Source organism: Lagenorhynchus albirostris, chromosome 2 (assembly GCF_949774975.1).
Source record: "Lagenorhynchus albirostris chromosome 2, mLagAlb1.1, whole genome shotgun sequence".
In the NCBI taxonomy this organism is placed as follows: domain Eukaryota; kingdom Metazoa; phylum Chordata; class Mammalia; order Artiodactyla; family Delphinidae; genus Lagenorhynchus; species Lagenorhynchus albirostris.
The window spans coordinates 79,027,767-79,046,135 of record NC_083096.1 but is presented as its reverse complement, the minus strand read 5'-3'; the positions used below and the strand labels follow the sequence as shown (position 1 = coordinate 79,046,135).

General features: G+C 43.6%; 3 non-coding genes across 3 annotated transcripts; all 3 read right to left on the bottom strand.

Annotated features, from left to right (window-relative positions):
• Positions 1-9,877: 9,877 nt before the first annotated feature.
• Positions 9,878-9,950, bottom strand: TRNAV-CAC (transfer RNA valine (anticodon CAC)). Its single transcript has one exon. It is a non-coding gene; the product is annotated as a tRNA-Val (tRNA).
• Positions 9,951-15,773: 5,823 nt separating this feature from the next.
• On the bottom strand, positions 15,774-15,847 carry TRNAN-GUU (transfer RNA asparagine (anticodon GUU)). The gene has a single exon. It is a non-coding gene; the product is annotated as a tRNA-Asn (tRNA).
• A 2,195-nt stretch (positions 15,848-18,042) lies between these two features.
• Positions 18,043-18,115, bottom strand: TRNAV-CAC (transfer RNA valine (anticodon CAC)). Its single transcript has one exon. It is a non-coding gene; the product is annotated as a tRNA-Val (tRNA).
• Positions 18,116-18,369: the final 254 nt, after the last annotated feature.

Below are 18,369 nucleotides of genomic sequence, written 5' to 3'. Positions count from 1 at the left end.
CCCCGAGTGCAGGGGTCGCCCCCGCTGACTCCTCAGCTCCCAGAAGCCGCGGGAGCCGGGGGTTCGCGCAAGTGCCCTTTGGGGCTGAGGGGAAAAGGTAGAGAATTAGGTTCATTCCAGTGAGCTTCTCTCTCTCTGGAGCTGATCCTGTGGGTCCCAGCTGCATTTCTCCAAAGCCTTCAAACAGAGTTCCTTTAATCCACACTTGACTTAGTCGTTTTCAGGGTGAATGCCAGCTTGCTACAAACACCCCATCATAACTGAAGGAGGAAATCTACAACTTCCAGGTAAATTCTATTTTCTTCCTTTGATTTCTTCAAACAACAACAACCAAAGACACATGTCACTGGTACATACTTGCACTTTTCTTATAATACTAAAGGTATGTCTGACTATCTATGAAAAGCTCTTGCTATAGATACATGTGCAAGAGATTGTCTACCATGAGCTAAACAATCGTCATGCCTGCCCAGGGTCCAAGAATCTGATGAAGCTGGATGCAGTGCCCCACTGCCTTTAGATCACCAGTTAGATGACCATCCAAACCAACCAGTTTTCCAGATGCAGGTCACTAATATGAGGGAGAAGAGGTCATCTAAACATTTAAACAATCGTAATTTGTTCTGGGGAATGTTGAAGGTCAGCAGTGGTACAGTTAGAAGGGGAAATAAAAGCCTTCATATTAAGTATAATAGCAGCTTTCTCGAGCTTTACTGAGTGACCAGCACTGTTCCTCAGTGCTTTACTGTGGAATAACTTACTAAGTCCACATAACAACCCTGGAGGACAGTGTAGGAGTTTACCACCTCTTATTGCAGATGAGAACACCGAGGCACTGAAAAGCAGAGCTAAGCTTTTCAGGGTCTCACCCCCGTGACAGTGAGAGCCAGCACTCAGACCCAGGCACTTTGCCTCCAGAGCCCTTCCCCTTGGCACCATGCTCACAGGTAACTGAGAAAACTTCACTGAGATTTGCATCCCTTCCTTGTTCAACCTCCAAGATTTCAAAAGGAAAAGAAGATTGAAAGGTAGGCCTACAAAACTCCCAAACTAATTAATGAAATGAAGAAGAAGAAGAGGAGAAAGAGTAAACAGGACCTTTGGAGAAGCCACGACGTTAGACGCAGAGAGAATGACGATGAGCTTGTTAAACACATACTAACTGGAAACTATTGAAAGACTGAGAAGGACCTATCTTCCAACAATTAAAGGCCTAAACTTTCCCTATCCATGGCAGTCTCCACCCAAGAATACATTTCAAAGCTCCCAATATAGTGTATACAGATGTGAATATGAAAATCATACTTCAACATTAGTAGTAAAGAGATTATTTTTGAATTTTTTTTATACAGCAGGTTCTTATTAGTAATTTTATACATATTAGTGTATATATGTCAATCCCAATCTCCCAATTCATCCCACCACCACCAACCCCTCTGCCACTTTCCCCGCGTTGGTGTCCGTATGCTTGCTCTCTACAGCTGTGTCTCTCTTTCTGTGCTGCAAACCGGTTCATCTGAACGATTTTTCGAGGTTCCACATATATGCGTTAATATACGATATTTGTTTTCCTCTTTCTGACTTACTTCAAGTAGTAAAGAGACTTTGAATGAGTTAGCTCACATGGTTCCTAATAAAAATGGGAGACAGTTATTAGGATGTTGTCATTAAAAAAGACAGGATTTATAAGAGCCAGAAAAGAGAAGAGAGGAAACACACACACACACACACACACACACACACACACACACACACACACACAGCCTGAGCAAGGGGAGTTTTCCCTTTCCTTGAGGAACAGATAGCTGAAAGCCATCAAACACCTAGTCTGGACGGGTTAATCTCGTGACGTTCCGAACTAATCAGGTAAACGCTTTTGGCTATGTGTGGAGGCTCCAAAACTTCTTCAGAGTTTAGTGGTGACGTGAATGTGGCGGCTTTTCTTTGTGTACGACCTGCCGGTGTCCTCCCTTTGGCACCTCTGAGTTACTTAAGCCTAATTGAAATACTTTCCTCATCAGAATTTCTCAATTTCATATACCTTCCCCCTTCCTTGACTCATATTGATTCTTAACAGAGCAAGATTTGATCATGAACTCTTGCTTCTCTCTTTGCCACAGTATGAACAGTGGAATGTCAGCTTAGGGTCATGGTTGTGAGCAACATATAAGTGAGTAGTCAGACAACCAATACTGAAGGGAAGCCAGAAATCTGAGGACAAGAAAAGTATCCCAGTAACTACTTTGAACTTACTTTTCCTCCTAGCCCAGGATAAAGCCGAAGAAAAAGTATCAACAGCAATTTAACAATAACCAAGTGGCATTAAACTTAAAAAATGAGGCATAATATTCATAAAGTACAAAGAGTGTACAGTTCCCAAACCATTACCAGTGTACACCAACGAGAATAACTGATGAAGCAACCTGAATAACTAAGGTGTGGAAAATGACCAGACCACAAGAGGCTTCCTCATGACTCTTCCCATGCAAGAGCTCAGAGGAATCACGCTCCCAACCTCTCTGCCTGTTACTTTCACATAAATTGGATCACAGGCCATGCACTGGGTTTTGGGGTCTGGAGGGGCATGGGTCTGACTTCTTTCACTCAACATTATGTCTATGAAATTTAACCCTATTTTTCACATACTTCTTTGTCTCTCTGTGTAGTCCTTGTAAGAATATAACTCTCCATAGATTTCTACTGTTGGACATTTCAGTTGTTTCCAGTTGAGGATATTCTGAAATGGTACAAAAATTTCTTTGTGATTTTGGTGGACATACACATTTTTCTAAGGCACCCCATTCCAGCAGAATAATGCCAGTGTTGCCTTTAAAAATAATACTTTTGGGGGCTTCCCTGGTTGCACATTGGTTAAGAATCCGCCTGCCAAGGCAGAGGACACGGGGTTGAGACCTGGTCCGGGAAGATCCCACGTGTTGTGGAGCAACTAAGCCCATGCACCCCAGCTACTTAGCTTATGCTCTAGAGCCCGTGAGGCAGAACGACTGAGCCCTCTTGCCACAACTACCGACGCCTGCGCGCAGAGAGCCCATGCTCCGCAACAAGAGAAGCCATCACGATAAAGGGTAGGCCCCAATCACTGCAACTAGAGAAAGCCCTCGCCCAGCAACGGAGACCGAACACAGCCAAAAACAAATAAGCAAATTAAATGTAAAAAATTTACAAATATAAAAATATATAAAAGTTGGGGGGGGTTGTTTTTTGTTTTTTTCCAGCAAAAAGTGTTTATTCAGGAATAGCGGAAGAATTGCAATTCAGGACAAGCAAGCTATAGCAAAAGCCATAGGCAAGTCCCACAAACAAAGGACAGGAAGGAACCTTACTTACAGAGAAAGAGGAGGAAGCTGAGGGAGGTTGTTGTGAACCCAAGCCCATTGGAGAAAAGTGAACGTTCAGGGTGATGACGGTTTCTCATTGCCAAGTTGCTGATTTCTTGCAGGAGATGCAACGTACATGTTTTACTGTTGGGGCCTGTAATCGATGATTCTTTCCTATTGATGCTTCTTCTGTTTGAGTCTATAATTGACGATACTTCCTGTCTTTGAACTTGAGTGGTACCCCGTGAGAGCTCCCACTTCTGGTCTCCCGACTTCATTTTAGTGACGTTTCACTTTATTAGTTTTCAAACCGGTCACAAGGAATTTTGAATTTTCTAGTTTAATCTATTTTAATGCTTTAGGAGACTTACTACATCAGACTAGTATCATTACAACCTGTGGCCCTAACAACTTTCAAGAGTTCAGTAGCTACATGTGGCTTGTACCTATCATATTGGAGAGCACAGGTCAAAGGTGTAGCACAGCTAAAAGTACGATTTCTGGGCCACAGCATATAACTGTGTATGTATGTATGACCCTCAGTTGATGCTGCCAAAGTTTTTTCCAACCTGTTGAACATTTTTATACACTTTCCAGAAATGAATAAGAATTTCCAGTGCTCTCCATCCTGTCAACATTTGGTTGTGTTTGTCCTTTTTTGTTAAAAGTAAGCTTTATTGAGGTGTAACTTACATAGTAAAATCTGCCAACATTAGATTCTCCTACAATCTTTTCAATGATATCATTTCTGTGCAAAGCTGGATTTTGGTGCTTGCTGTGATAAAAAGCAAGGGCCATGCAAAAATGAATGTGTAACGAGAAGCAAGGAGGCGATTGAGAAGGTTTCAGAGGCTGTGCAGTGCGCAGCATTAAGGTTATGATTCTGCCGTGTCAGAGCAGTGAAAACACAAGCCACGCTACTGAACTTTTGTCAAGCGAACACATAAGAATAGCCACAGCACCAGCCGCGAACCTACAAAATATAGAAATATATGTGAACCCAGAAAACAACAGCATTCCCCAAGGAAAGCGCTGTTGTCAGCCAACCTATCAGGAAATCAGGGCAAACGGGAAGGACAAAGACAGAGAGAATTTGCAGGCAACCAAAGATGATTCGTTAATTAAATCAATTTAATGTCAGTCAAAAGATTAAAGTTAACTCTTGAACTTGTAATTTAAGTTGACAGATGTTGGAACCTGAGAATTTTGGAATTATATATTCGTATATATGGAATCACATATTAGATGACACCTAAAAATATTTACCAGAAATTGTAAGTGGAATAATTCAGTTGTCTGGTTTCTAGAATTATGAGTATTCATTCCTATTTAAAGATATTAGTATACTTAATGTACTTGACTAGTATATTTAATATACTTCAACAGATAAATTTAAATGATTAGACGTTGAAATCTTACTGAATATGTTTGCTTATTTAACCGGTACAACCAGTATAAGAAATTGAGGAAGTCCAACTTAACTCAGATGTTCAAACCAAAGTAAAGCCAAGACTTACATACTAGAATATTATACCACCATTATTTTCTACATTATAAGATAATCTGAAAAAATATATATAGTCATTTTTAGACCAAAATTATTAAACCAGTCTAAGTTTTGTGAGTAACCTCGATAAAAACACAACACATGACATAAACATTTTAAATGTCATTATATATAAAATGTATAAATTATTTAAATTGCTTAAAAGTATTAAGGGTCATCTTTGTAATCAATTTCATTTCATTTCTCACTGTTCTTCCAAGTAATCAAGACCATTAATTTAATCTACAGCTAAATCTGTTATTGTTCCTTGTCACCAATTCAACAACATAATTTTTCCTTATATAAGTACCACATTGAAAGCATAAGTAGTAATGCATTTTCCCCTGTAATTCTTAATTTTCTTATTTTAAATTTATGTAACTGATTATTACTATTCTGAAATTAATTGGGGAATTAATTTTTAATTAATTTAAATTTTTGGAGGCCTGATTTGTCTATTCTCTCCCAAGGAAGAGAAAGTATATTGTTTTGTTTCTGAAAAAATATATTTAAAGGGAAAAAAATTCATCAAACTAGTGGGCATTATTTAACGTGAAAGCAGAGGCAATAATATGTATTAATAGCAACTGACAGTGAGGGAAACAAAATGAAATAAGTCAGCCACATTAGGTCCTTGAAGGAAGCTCATTAATGAAAATCGGAGTGCTTCTGTGATATGCTTTTGAGTCTCCAGGGTATGTATGTGTGCATGACGTCATTGCTCCTCATCCATCTGTATTAAGGACTGAACTGGCTTACAGTTCTGGAAGGTTTAAATCTCGACTTGTAGGGTTGCCACAAGTGCTCATGTTGCTGACTTGGTTACTTGTTTGTAATGATATAAATGTCTTTCCTCTGCTTTCTGTAGCCTGAAGTAAGCAATCCCTAAAGGACATTTGTTTGATTTTTTTCAGTTATTCAGAGACTTGAGTATACCAACGAAAGAAAGCTGCGTATTCCATGCTAAAAATTCAATATTCTTCCTGTATTAATCCCCTTATTACTGTGGAGCTCCTTATGAGGGAACCACTGCGTATTAAGATTATCCTTATTGTAGCTCCTATACTTTTGCAGTTATTGACAAGGATTGCCTGGGCCCATGCGATTTTTACCAAATATAGGAAAGACAAGAGGTGGACAGTTTCTCACTGCTGCGGTGTCACATACCAGGAAATACCAGAATCCTCAAGACAAGCATCAGACAAAAAAGGCTCATGGTCCAGATTAGCCGTCATCTTCTACCTAACAGGGAATAGATCCCTGTAAACCACCACCCAACAGGGATTATCCCCGAAGTTCACTTCCTAAAATTAAAACCAGAATCCCGCACTGAGAGGAGAAATTAGTGATGCACAAATGAGAGGGAGAGACAGAGAGAGAAGAAAAATCCTTGTCCAGTAACCATACAATATGAAAAAGCCAAAATACTCAATTTCTGCACATGAGATTTAACAGAACAGAGCAAACGTGAGCTAATAACTCTAAGGGTCCAGGTCTGAAGCAGGAACCTGTGGGGGGGGCAGGATTCTTTTGGCTCCCACGATGTGTCTTAGATGGGCTAATTTTTATAGTCACAGCCAAAAAACACAGAAACAAACAAACAAACAAAAAACTGACAAGGAATAATATAGAAACACTTATTCCCATGCTAATTCCCCATTTTATAGGAGGAAGGACAGACATTAGATTGTTTTCATCAAATTAAAAGTATAAGCAAAATTTATAAATAAAAGAGAAAAGGGGAGAAGGAAAAAACCTCTGGGATCAGCGAGATTCTTCTCTTTGGATAAGTTGCTTGGCAGGACGTTATCAAAGAGGTCATTCTGGGCAGTCTTCTCTGGACCCTGTTGACTAGGTCAACAGAGAAAACAATAACAGTTATTGGAGGATTTTAAAAATATTGAACGTTGAGCTTTCGAATGTATGCAATAGAATATCTCTGTGTAATGCCCACAATGTCCCTCTGTTGTCCTTCCTCTTAGTTATGACGGGAGGGCACTGCTCCCTTTATTAGTTAGACTATCATAGAGAGATGTATAGAAAGATTGCTGTGTTGGCAAGTAAATGAAGAAAGGGACATTGAAAGAGTGGAAACTAAAATGGAATATGATTCAGTCCCACTTCTGTGGAAGGAAAATTTGAAGGATTTACCAACATTAGAAGCATAGAAACACTAAAGGTAGCACTTGCACTTCCAGTTCTCTAAGCTATGGAAACACCTGCACGAGTGGTCAGAGGTGTGTGTACGATAATGATGGTTGCAGCATATTCGTCATCGTGAAACCATGAAAGCAAGCAATACACAACCATGGAAGAAAGGCCTTTATCAAAAATAATGCAGAGGAGAATTATGATGATGAGTTCACTGCTAACATCATTCATAGAGCAATTACTAACGTTCACAGATGAAAAGTTTAAGACACATAAAATATGACTTTCTTGTCCAAGAATATAGACTTGGCCGAATAAAGACTATCCCACCAGACCGTGGATTCCTGGATCTTTTTCACGAGGCCGTAAATTAGGCAAGTATAGAGTCCAATAGAGACGACAGACAATAGAGCTGGGAAGGGGAGTGTGGCCCAAGACTGGCAGCAGTCGTGAGGTGGACAGGACCCCGAACTGCATTCGGTAAATTTTGTGGGAGCAGATGTACAGGTAATAATCAGCATGGAACACCGGGAATGGTAATCAACACGGAAAACCTTGAATTGGTTCTAAAACCTCTCCACCTTCTCTGTGTTGGCTCGAACCACAAACCTTCCGATTGACACCGAACGCACTAACCCACTGCGCCACAGAGACAGCAGCATGTGTCTCTTCTGGACTCTCTGTGGAGTAGACACTTACGAATTCCCAGGATGTGCCGCCTTTCTCGCAGGAAAATGATACCAGTTCCAAAGCCTCGGAAGAACGGATGGTTTAGAGCACTTAATCACACTGGACCTGAGACTGGGTCAAGGTCAGGAAAAGACAACACTAAGCACTAGTATCACAGGGCAGCCACCCATGCAGACAATTCTGACAAGCACTTGAGAATACTCCCCTGCCTTTGACACATTTCCCATCTGCTCCTCTCATCCTCCCACTCACTACAGGGAAGGATTCGTCACCTTTGTGTCCTGTCAGAACACTTTACACTCCCTGCAGGGCACAGAGATCCAGGCAACAGCCAAGGGGCAGCTGCACTTCCCTGAAGGGCCTTTCCCCAGGTAGGCGGTTCAGGCGCTCAGGCTGACCCAAGACCCCACTGCCCGCCAAGGCAACCGGGAGGAGACCGGAGGGCAGCCGGTCCAGGGGGATTCCTACTAGCACAGAACGTGTCTGGCCTGCACTTCGCGGGGAGCTGAATAAAACTCCTCCTGAAGCTTCTCTACAGCCTGAAGAGAACGGATTTCAGGTTCCTGAAAGGGCAAGGGGGCGTCCCCGCGAACACAAAGGCTTCCCCTGGTCTTGGAGGACAAGTCCCGCAGAAGCTGGCTTTGAGAGACACGCCAAACGAAAGGAGCAATCTTGAGTGGAGATGTCTGCAAGGAACTCTCAAGTGGTGTCGCCATTCTTATATACGGAGAGAGAGTGAGAAACCCAACGTGGGAAAATGTTTACTGTGCACTTACGTATAGAATATACGATGTTATTACTCTTGCAACACTTTTGTATGTTTTAAAGTGTTTTCCTTTTGGTTTTCAATGAACTCGAGTACCCGATGCTCTTGGGATGAAAACTGTGTAAATAAATCTTCGGGTTTGTAACATGCAGGGAGAAAAGAGCCGAGGCGAGAGCTGGCCAGCCCAGGCTGTTCTTCACATCTCCCCTCCTCCAGCCTGCGCGATGTCAAAGACCCTGAGGCCCGGACTCACCGGCATCTGGGGACTCAGTGCAGAAGCTCTTCTGCATCTGAACCTTGAAGTAAAACACAGCTCTGGACGGGGCAGGAAGAGGAAGGCTCCTGCCAGTGGAGATGCTGAAGGGGAAAAAAAAGAAGCTTCCCGGACTAGGAATCGAACCCGGGCCGCAGGGGTAAAAGCGCCGAAATCTAGCCACTAGACCACCAGGGAACCACTAATGAGCAGTGACTTAGTGTCTCCAAATGAAAATTGTAAAAGTAAGGATTACACTTCAGAGACCCGGAGAGCAGGAACGGAGATTTCCCAGAAGCCCAGGGCTGAATGCAGCTGTGCAAGGCTCCCAGCCCTTGCCCGGCTGCTCATCACCCTTCACATCTGCAGTCTTGGGCGACGCTGTGGGCTCTGAACCAGGACACAAGGTCCGTCCTGGTCTAGCTTCAGTGCTGTGTGCTGCCGAGCCAAGGTCACGCTCTCTTTCTGAACCTCGGTTTTCTCTTGAGTCAGGTGCCCACTGGGATGTCAGCAGGTGATGGGCGGATCCATCCACTTCCTGATGTCTGCCCTGGCTCTGGGGGCTCTCCTGGTTAACGGCACCGGTACGGGCTCCTTCCCCTCCGCGACCAGCTCAGTTCGTGGAGCCTGACATTTTTCATTTCCGTGTCTTTGGCTCGAGTCCCCGGTGCACAGTTGGGTTCGGTCTCTTTTGTTCCGTCACGCAAATCAAACTGTTGCGTAAGTGTGGCGAGGTGGGGGAAAGCCAAGTGTGAAGGGATGAACTTGTGTGCAGCCAAGCCAGGGATGAACTCCTTGGTTTCCAGAGACATAACTCGCGTGAACATGTGCAAGAGATTTAGGCGCCTGCTTAGGAGGTGAGGGGATTTCCGGATGTAAAAATGAGCCGAAGTCAGCCTTGTCCTTTGCGCACTTGGGTCAGCTGGCTGTGGCCTGGACTCCGCAGTGACTCAGAGCGGAGAAAGGAGGGCTGGCTCCTAGCGCTGAGCAGGCTCTCAGGCAGCAACGGAACTCCTGGCCTGTACCTTGGGGATGGAAAATGCAGCTGCGCCCGCTGCCTCAGCCGCTGCTTTTCGCCCTTTTTGCTTTTTTAAAAGGGAAGGTAAGTAAACGTTTCGGAAAGGAAGAACGTTTGTTTCCGCCTGGTTTTGAACCGGGGACCTTTCGCGTGTGAGGCAAACGTAATAACCGCTACACTACGGAAACACGGCAGATGCTACAGCTTAGAGACATACCCCTGCAATCCGTAGGTCCTGCCACCAATATCCTAGTCGCCAACTTTTTAAACTGAAGAATGAACCTTAAAGCCCCAAGATCTCTCAGGCAAGGAGTCTGTGGCTCCCAAGAGGCCCTGGTTTTAGGGTTCCGAGCCTGCCCCGAAGGGAGGACCCCCGAGCCTCCCACAGTCGGCCTTTGGGCTCCCGCACCGACCGCAGAGTCCTCGGATCCACAGCTATGCCCCCGAGTGCAGGGGTCGCCCCCGCTGACTCCTCAGCTCCCAGAAGCCGCGGGAGCTGGGGGTTCGCACAAGTGCCCTTTGGGCCTGAGGGGAAAAGGTAGAGAATTAGGTTCATTCCAGTGAGCTTCTCTCTCTCTGGAGCTGATCCTGTGGATCCCAGCTGCATTTCTCCAAACCCTTCAAACAGAGTTCCTTCAATCCACACTTGACTTAGTCGTTTTCAGGGTGAATGCTAGCTTGCTACAAACACCTCGTCATAACTGAGGGAGGAAATCTACAACTTCCAGGTAAATTCTATTTTCTTCCTGTGATTTCTTCAAACAAAAACAACGAAAAAGAGAGGTCCCTGGTACATACTTGCAACATATAAGTATGTAGTCAGACATCCGATACTGAAGGGAAGCCAAAAATCTAAGGACAACAAAAATATCCCAGTAAGTACTTTGAACCTACTTTTCCTCCTAGCCCAGGACAAAGCAGAAGAAAAAGTATCAACATCACTTTAACAATAACCAAGTGGCATTAAACTTTTAAAAAATGAGGCAGAATATGCATAAAGTACAAAGAGTGTACAGTTCCCAAAGCATTACCAGTGTACAGCACCGTGAATAACTGATGAAGCAACCTGAATAACTAAGGTATGGAAAATGACCAGACCACAAAAGTTTCCTCATGACTCTTCCCATGCAAGAGCTCAGAGGAATCACACACATACCCCTCCCAACTTCTCTGCCTGTTACTTTGCATAAATTGGATCACAGGGCATGCACTGGGGTTGGGGGCCTGGAGGGGCATGGGTCTGACTTCTTTCACTCAACATTATGTCTATAAAATTTAATCCTATTTTTCACGTAGTTCTTTGTCTCTGTGTGTATTCCTTGTAAGAATATAACTCTCCATAGATTTCTACTGTTGGACATTTCAGTTGTTTCCAGTTGAGGATATTCTGAAAAGGTATGAACATTTTTTTTTTTTGACTTTTGGTGGACATACTCATTTTTCTAGGGCATCCCATTCCAGCAGAATAATGCCAGTGTTGACTTTAAAAATAATACTTTTGGGGGCTTCCCCGGTTGCACATTGGTTAAGAATCCGCCTGCCAAGGCAGGGGACACGGGGTCAAGCCCTGGTCTGGGAAGATCCCACGTGTTGTGGAGCAACTAAGCCCGTGCACCCCAGCCACTGAGCCTATGCTCTAGAGCCCGTGAGCCACAACTATTGAGCCGTCATGCCACAACTACTGACGCCTGCGCGCCGAGATCCCATGCTCCGCAACAGAAGAAGCCACCACGATGAAGAGTAGGCCCCAATCACTGCAACTAGAGAAAGCCATAGCCGAGCAACGGAGACCCAACGCAGCCAAAAACAAAGAAGCAAAATAAATGTAAAAACTTTACAAATGTAAAAATATATAAAAGTTGGGATTTTTTTTGTTTTTTTCCTGCAAAAAGGGTTTATTCAGGAATAGCGGAAGAATTGCAATTCAGGACAAGCAAGCTATAGCAAAAGCCATAGGGAAGTCCCACAAACAAAAGACAGGAAGGAACTTTACTTAACAGAAAGAGGAGGAAGCTGAGGGAGGTTGTTTTGAAACCAAGCCCTTTGAAGAAAAGTGAAAGTTCAGGGTGATGATTGTTTCTCATTGCCAAGTTGCTGGTTTCCTGCAGGAGATGCAATGTACATGTTTTTCTGTTGGGGCCTGTGATCGATGATTCTTTCCTATTGATGCTTCTTCTGTCTGGGTCTGTAATTGACGATACTTCCTGTCTTTGGACTTGAGTTGTACCCCATGAGAGCTCCCACTTCTGGTCTCCCGACTTCATTTTAGTGACGTTTCCCTTTATTAGTTTTCAAACCTGTCACAAGGAATTTTGATTTTTCTAGTTTAATCTATTTTAATGCTTTAGGAGACTTAGTACATCAGACTAGTATCATTACACCCTGTGGCTCTAGCAACTTTCAAGTGTTCAGTAGCTACATGTGGCTTGTACCTATCATATTGGAGAGCACAGGTCAAAGGTGTAGCACAGCTAAAACTACGATTTCTGGGCCACAGCATATAACTGTGTATGTATGACCCTCAGTTGATGCTGCCAAAGTTTTTTCCAACCTGTTGAACATTTTTATACACTTTCCAGAAATGAATAAGAATTTCCAGTGCTCTCCATCCTGTCAACATTTGGTTGTGTTTGTCCATTTTTGTTAAAAGTAAGCTTTATTGAGGTGTAATTTACATAGTAAAATCTGCCAACATTAGATTCTCCTACAATCTTTTCAATGATATCATTTCTGTGCAAAGCTGGATTTTGGTGCTTGCTGTGATAAAAAGCAAGGGCCATGCAAAAATGAATGTGTAACGAGAAGCAAGGAGGCGATTGAGAAGGTTTCAGAGGCTGTGCAGTGCGCAGCATTAAGGTTATGATTCTGCCGTGTCAGAGCAGTGAAAACACAAGCCACACTACTGAACTTTTGTCAAGGGGACACATAAGAATAGCCACAGCACCAGCCACAAACCTACAAAATAGGTGAACCCAGAAATCTGTGAACCCAGAAAACAACAGCATTCCGCAACGAAAGCACTGTTGTCAGCCAACCTATCAGGAAATCAGGGCAAACGGGAAGGACAAAGACAGAGAGAATTTGCAGGCAACCAAAGATGATTCGTTAATTAAATCAATTTAATGTTAGTCAAAGATTTAAAGTTAACTCTAGATGTTGAATTTGTAATTTAAGCTGACACATGATGGAACCTGAGAATGTTGGAATCATATATTCGTATATATGGAATCACATATTAGATGACACCTAAAAATATTTACCAGAAATTGTAAGCGGAATAATTGAGTCGTCTGGTTTCTAGAATTACAAGTATTCATTCCTCTTTAAAGATATTAGTATATTTAATGTATTTGACTAGTATATTTAATATACTTCAACACATAAATTTAAATGATTTTTTCAATGACATTGAAATCTTCCTGAATATGTTTCCTTATTTAGCTGCTACAACCAGTATAAGAAATTTAAGAAGTCCAACATAACTCAGATGTTTAAGCCAAAATAAAGCCAAGACTTACATACCAGAATATTATACAACCATTATTTTCTACATTATAAGATAATCTGAAAAAATATATATAGTTATTTTTAGACCAAAATTATTAAACCAATCTAAGTGTTCTGAGTAATGTCGATAAAAACACAACACATGACATAAACATTTTAAATGTCATTATATATAAAATGTATAAATTAATTAAATTGCTTAAAAGTATTAAGGGTTGTCTTTGTAATCAATTTCATTTCATTTCTCACTGTTCTTCCCAGTAATCAAGACCATTAATTTAATCTACAGCTGAATCTCTTATAGTTCCTTGTCACCAATTCAACAACAAAAATTTTCCACATATAAATACCACATTGAAAGCATAAGTAGTAATGCATTTTTCCCAGAAATTCTTAATTTTCTTCTTTTATATTTACCTAAGTGATTATTACTTTTCTGAAATTAATTGGGAAATTAATTTTTAATTAATTTAAACTTTTAGAGGCCCAATTTGTCTATTCTATCCCAAGGAATATAAAATATATTGTTTTGTTTCTGAGAAAATATATTTAAAGGGAAAAAAATTTATCAAACTAGTGCTCATTATTTAAGGTGAAAGCAGAGGCAACGATATGTATTAACAGCAACTGACAGTGAGGGAAACAAAATGAAATAAGTCAGCCACATTAGGTCCTTGAAGGAAGCTCATCAGTGAAAATCGGAGTGCTTCTGTGATATGCTTTTGAGTCTCCAGGGTATGTATGTGTGCATGACGTCATTGCTCCTCATCCATCTGTATTAAGGACTGAACTGGCTTACAGTTCTGGAAGGTTTAAATCTTGACTTGTAGGGTTGCCACAAGTGCTCATGTTGCTGACTTTGTTGTTTGTTTGTAATGATATAAATGTCTTTCCTCTGCTTTCTGTAGCCTGAAGTAAGCAATCCCTAAAGGACATTTGTTTGAATTTTTTCAGTTATTTAGAAACTTGAGTATACCATGAAAAGAAAGCTGCGTATTCCACGCTGAATATTCAATATTCTTTCTGTATTAATCCCCCTCATTACTCTGGAGCTCCATTTGAGGGAACCATTGCATATTAAGATCATCCTTATTGTAGCTACTACACTTTTGGAGAAATTAGTGATGCAAAAATGAGAGGGAGAGAGAGAGAGAGAGAGAGAGATAATACCCTTGTCCAGTAACCACACAGTATGTAAAAGCCAAAATACTCAATTTCTGCACATGAGATTTAACAGAACAGAGCAAACATGAGCTAATAACTCTAAGGGTCCAGGTCTGAAGCAGGAACCTGTGGGGGGGCAGGATTCTGTTGGCTCCCACTATGTGTCTTAGATGGGCTAATTTTTATAGTCACAGCCAAAAAACACAGAAACAAAGAAAAAAACAAACAACTGACAAGGAATAACATAGAAACACTTATTCCCATGCTAATTCCCCTTTTTATACGGGGAAGGACAGGCATTAGATTGTTTTCATCAATTTAAAAGTATAAGCAAAATTTATAAATAACAGAGAAAACGGGAGAAGGAAAAAACCTCTGGGATCAGTGAGATTCTTCTCTTTGGATAAGTTGCTTGGCAGGACGTTATCAAAGAGGTCATTCTGGGCAGTCTTCTCTGGACCCTGTTGACTAGGTCAGCAGAGAAAACAATTACAGTTCTTGGAGGATTTTAAAAATATTCAATGTTGAGCTTTCGAACATATGCAATAGAATATCTCTGTGTAATGCCCACAATGTCCCTCTGTTGTCCTTCCCCTTAGTTATGACGGGAGGGCACTGCTCCCTTTATTAGTTAGACTATCATAGAGAGATGTATAGAAAGATTTCCGTGTTGGCAAGTAAATGAAGAAAGGGACATTGAAAGACTGGAAAATAAAATGGAATATGATTTAGTCCCAGTTCTGTGGAAGGAAAATTTGAAGGATTTACCAACATTAGAAACACTAAAGGTAGCACTTGCACTTCCAGTTCCCTATGCTATGGAAACACTTTCATGAGTGGTCAGAGGTGTGCGTACGATAATGATGGTTGCAGCATATTTGTCATCGTGAAACCATGAAAGCAAGTAATACACAACCATGGAAGAAAGGCCTTTATCAAAAATAATGCAGAGGAGAATTATGATGATGAGTTCACTGCTAACATCATTCATAGAACAATTACTAACGTTCACAGATGAAAAGTTTAAGACACATAAAATATGACTTTCAGTCCAAGTCTATAGACTTGCCGAATAAAGACTATCCCACCAGACCGTGGATTCCTGGATCTCTTTCAGGAGGCCGTAAATTAGGCAAGTATAGAGTCCAATAGAGACGACAGACAATAGAGCTGGGAAGGGGAGTGTAGCCCAAGACTGGCAGCAGTCAGGAGGTGGACAGGACCCCGAACTGCATTCGGTAAATTTTGTGGGAGCAAATGTACAGGTAATAATCAGCATGGAACACCGGGAATGGTAATCAACACGGAAAACGCTGAATGAGTTCTAAAACCTCTCCCACCGTCCCTGGGTGGGCTCGAACCACCAACCTTCCGATTAACAGCTGAACGCGCTAACCCACTGCACCACAGAGACAGCAGCACGTGACTCTTCTGGACTCTCTGTGGAGTAGACACTTACGAATTCCCAGGATGTGCTGCCTTTCTCACAGGAAAATTGTACCAGTTCCACAGTCTCAGAAAAACGGACGGTTTAGAGCACTTAATCACACTGGACCTGAGACTGGGTCAAGGTCAGGAAAAGACAACACTAAGCACTAGTATCACAGGGCAGCCACCCATGCAGACAATTCTGACAAGCACTTGAGAATACTCCCCTGCCTTTGACGCATTTCCCATCTGCTCCTCTCATCCTCCCACTCACTACAGAGAAGGATTCGTCACCTTTGTGTCCTGTCAGAACACTTTACGCTCCCTGCAGGGCACAGAGATCCAGGCAACAGCCAAGGGGCAGCTGCACTTCCCTGAAGGGCCTTTCCCCAGGTAGGCGGTTCAGGCGCTCAGGCTGACCCAAGACCCCACTGCCCGCCAAGGCAACCGGGAGGAGACCGGAGGGCAGCCGGTCCAGGGGGATTCCTACTAGCACAGAACGTGTCTGGCCTGCACTTCGGGGGGAGCTGAATAAAACTCCTCCTGAAGCTTCTCTACAGCCTGAAGAGAACGGATTTCAGGTTCCTGAAAGGGCAAGGGGGCGGCCCCGCGAGGACAAAGGCTTCCCCTGGTCTTGGAGGACAAGTCCCGCAGAAGCTGGCTTTGAGAGACACGCCAAACGAAAGGAGCAATCTTGAGTGGAGATGTCTGCAAGGAACTCTCAAGTGGTGTCGCCATTCTTATATACGGAGAGAGAGTGAGAAACCCAACGTGGGAAAATGTTTACTGTGCACTTACGTATAGAATATACGATGTTATTACTCTTGCAACACTTTTGTATGTTTTAAAGTGTTTTCCTTTTGGTTTTCAATGAACTCGAGTACCCGATGCTCTTGGGATGAAAACTGTGTAAATAAATCTTCGGGTTTGTAACATGCAGGGAGAAAAGAGCCGAGGCGAGAGCTGGCCAGCCCAGGCTGTTCTTCACATCTCCCCTCCTCCAGCCTGCGCGATGTCAAGGACCCTGAGGCCAGGACTCACCGGCATCTGGGGACTCAGTGCAGAAGCTCTTCTGCATCTGAACCTTGAAATAAACACAGCTCTGGTCGGGGCAGGAAGAGGAAGGCTCCTGCCAGTGGAGATGCTGAAGGGGAAAAAAAAGAAAGAAAGAAAAAAGTCTTCCCTGACCGGGAATCGAACCCGGGCCGCAGCGGTGAAAGCGCCGAATCCTAGCCACTAGACCACCAGGGAAACATAGAGAAGCGTCGGCTGAGCATATTCGGATGAAAATTGTAAAAGTAAAGATTCCACTTCAGAGACCCGGAGAGCAGGAACGGAGATTTCCCAGAAGCCCAGGGCTGAATGCAGCTGTGCAAGGCTCCCAGCCCTTGCCCGGCTGCTCATCACCCTTCACATCTGCAGTCTTGGGCGACGCTGTGGGCTCTGAACCAGGACACAAGGTCCGTCCTGGTCTAGCATCAGTGCTGTGTGCTGCGAGCCAAGGTCATACTCTCTTTCTGAACCTCGGTTTTCTCTTGAGTCAGGTGCCCACTGGGATGTCAGCAGGTGATGGGCAGATCCGTCCACTTCCTGATGTCTGACCTGGCTCTGGGGGCTGTCCTGGTTAACGGCACCGGTACGGGCTCCTTCCCCTCCGCGACCAGCTCAGTTCGTGGAGCCTGACATTGTTCATTTCCGTGTCTTTGGCTCGAGTCCCCGGTGCACAGTTGGGTTCGGTCTCTTTTGTTCCGTCACGCAAATCAAACTGTTGCGTAAGTGTGCCGAGGTGGGGGAAAGCCAAGTGTGAAGGGATGAACTTGTGTGCAGCCAAGCCAGGGATGAACTCCTTGGTTGCCAGAGACATAACTCGCGTGAACATGTGCAAGAGATTTAGGCGCCTGCTTAGGAGGTGAGGGGATTTCCGGATGTAAAAATGAGCCGAAGTCAGCCTTGTCCTTTGCGCACTTGGGTCAGCTGGCTGTGGCCTGGACTCCGCAGTGACTCAGAGCGGAGAAAGGAGGGCTGGCTCCTAGCGCTGAGCAGGCTCTCAGGCAGCAACGGAACTCCTGGCCTGTACCTTGGGGATGGAAAATGCAGCTGCGCCCGCTGCCTCAGCCCCTGCCTTTCGGCCGTTTCGCTTTTTTGAAAGGGAAGGTAAAAGTTTCAGAAAGGAAGAACGTCTGTTTCCGCCCGGTTTCGAACCGGGGACCTTTCGCGTGTGAGGCGAACGTGATAACCACTACACTACGGAAACACGGCAGGTGCTACAGCTCAGTGACACACCCCTGAAATCCGTAGTTCCTGCCAGCACTGCCCTACTCGCCAACTTTTTAAACTGAAGGATGAACCTTGAAGCCCCAAGACCTCTCAGGCAAGGAGTCTGCGGCTTCCAAGAGGGCCTGCTTTTAGGGCTCCGAGCCTGCCCCGAAGGGAGGACCCCCGAGCCTCCCACAGTCGGCCTTTGGGCTCCCGCACCGACCGCAGAGTCCTCGGATCCACAGCTATGCC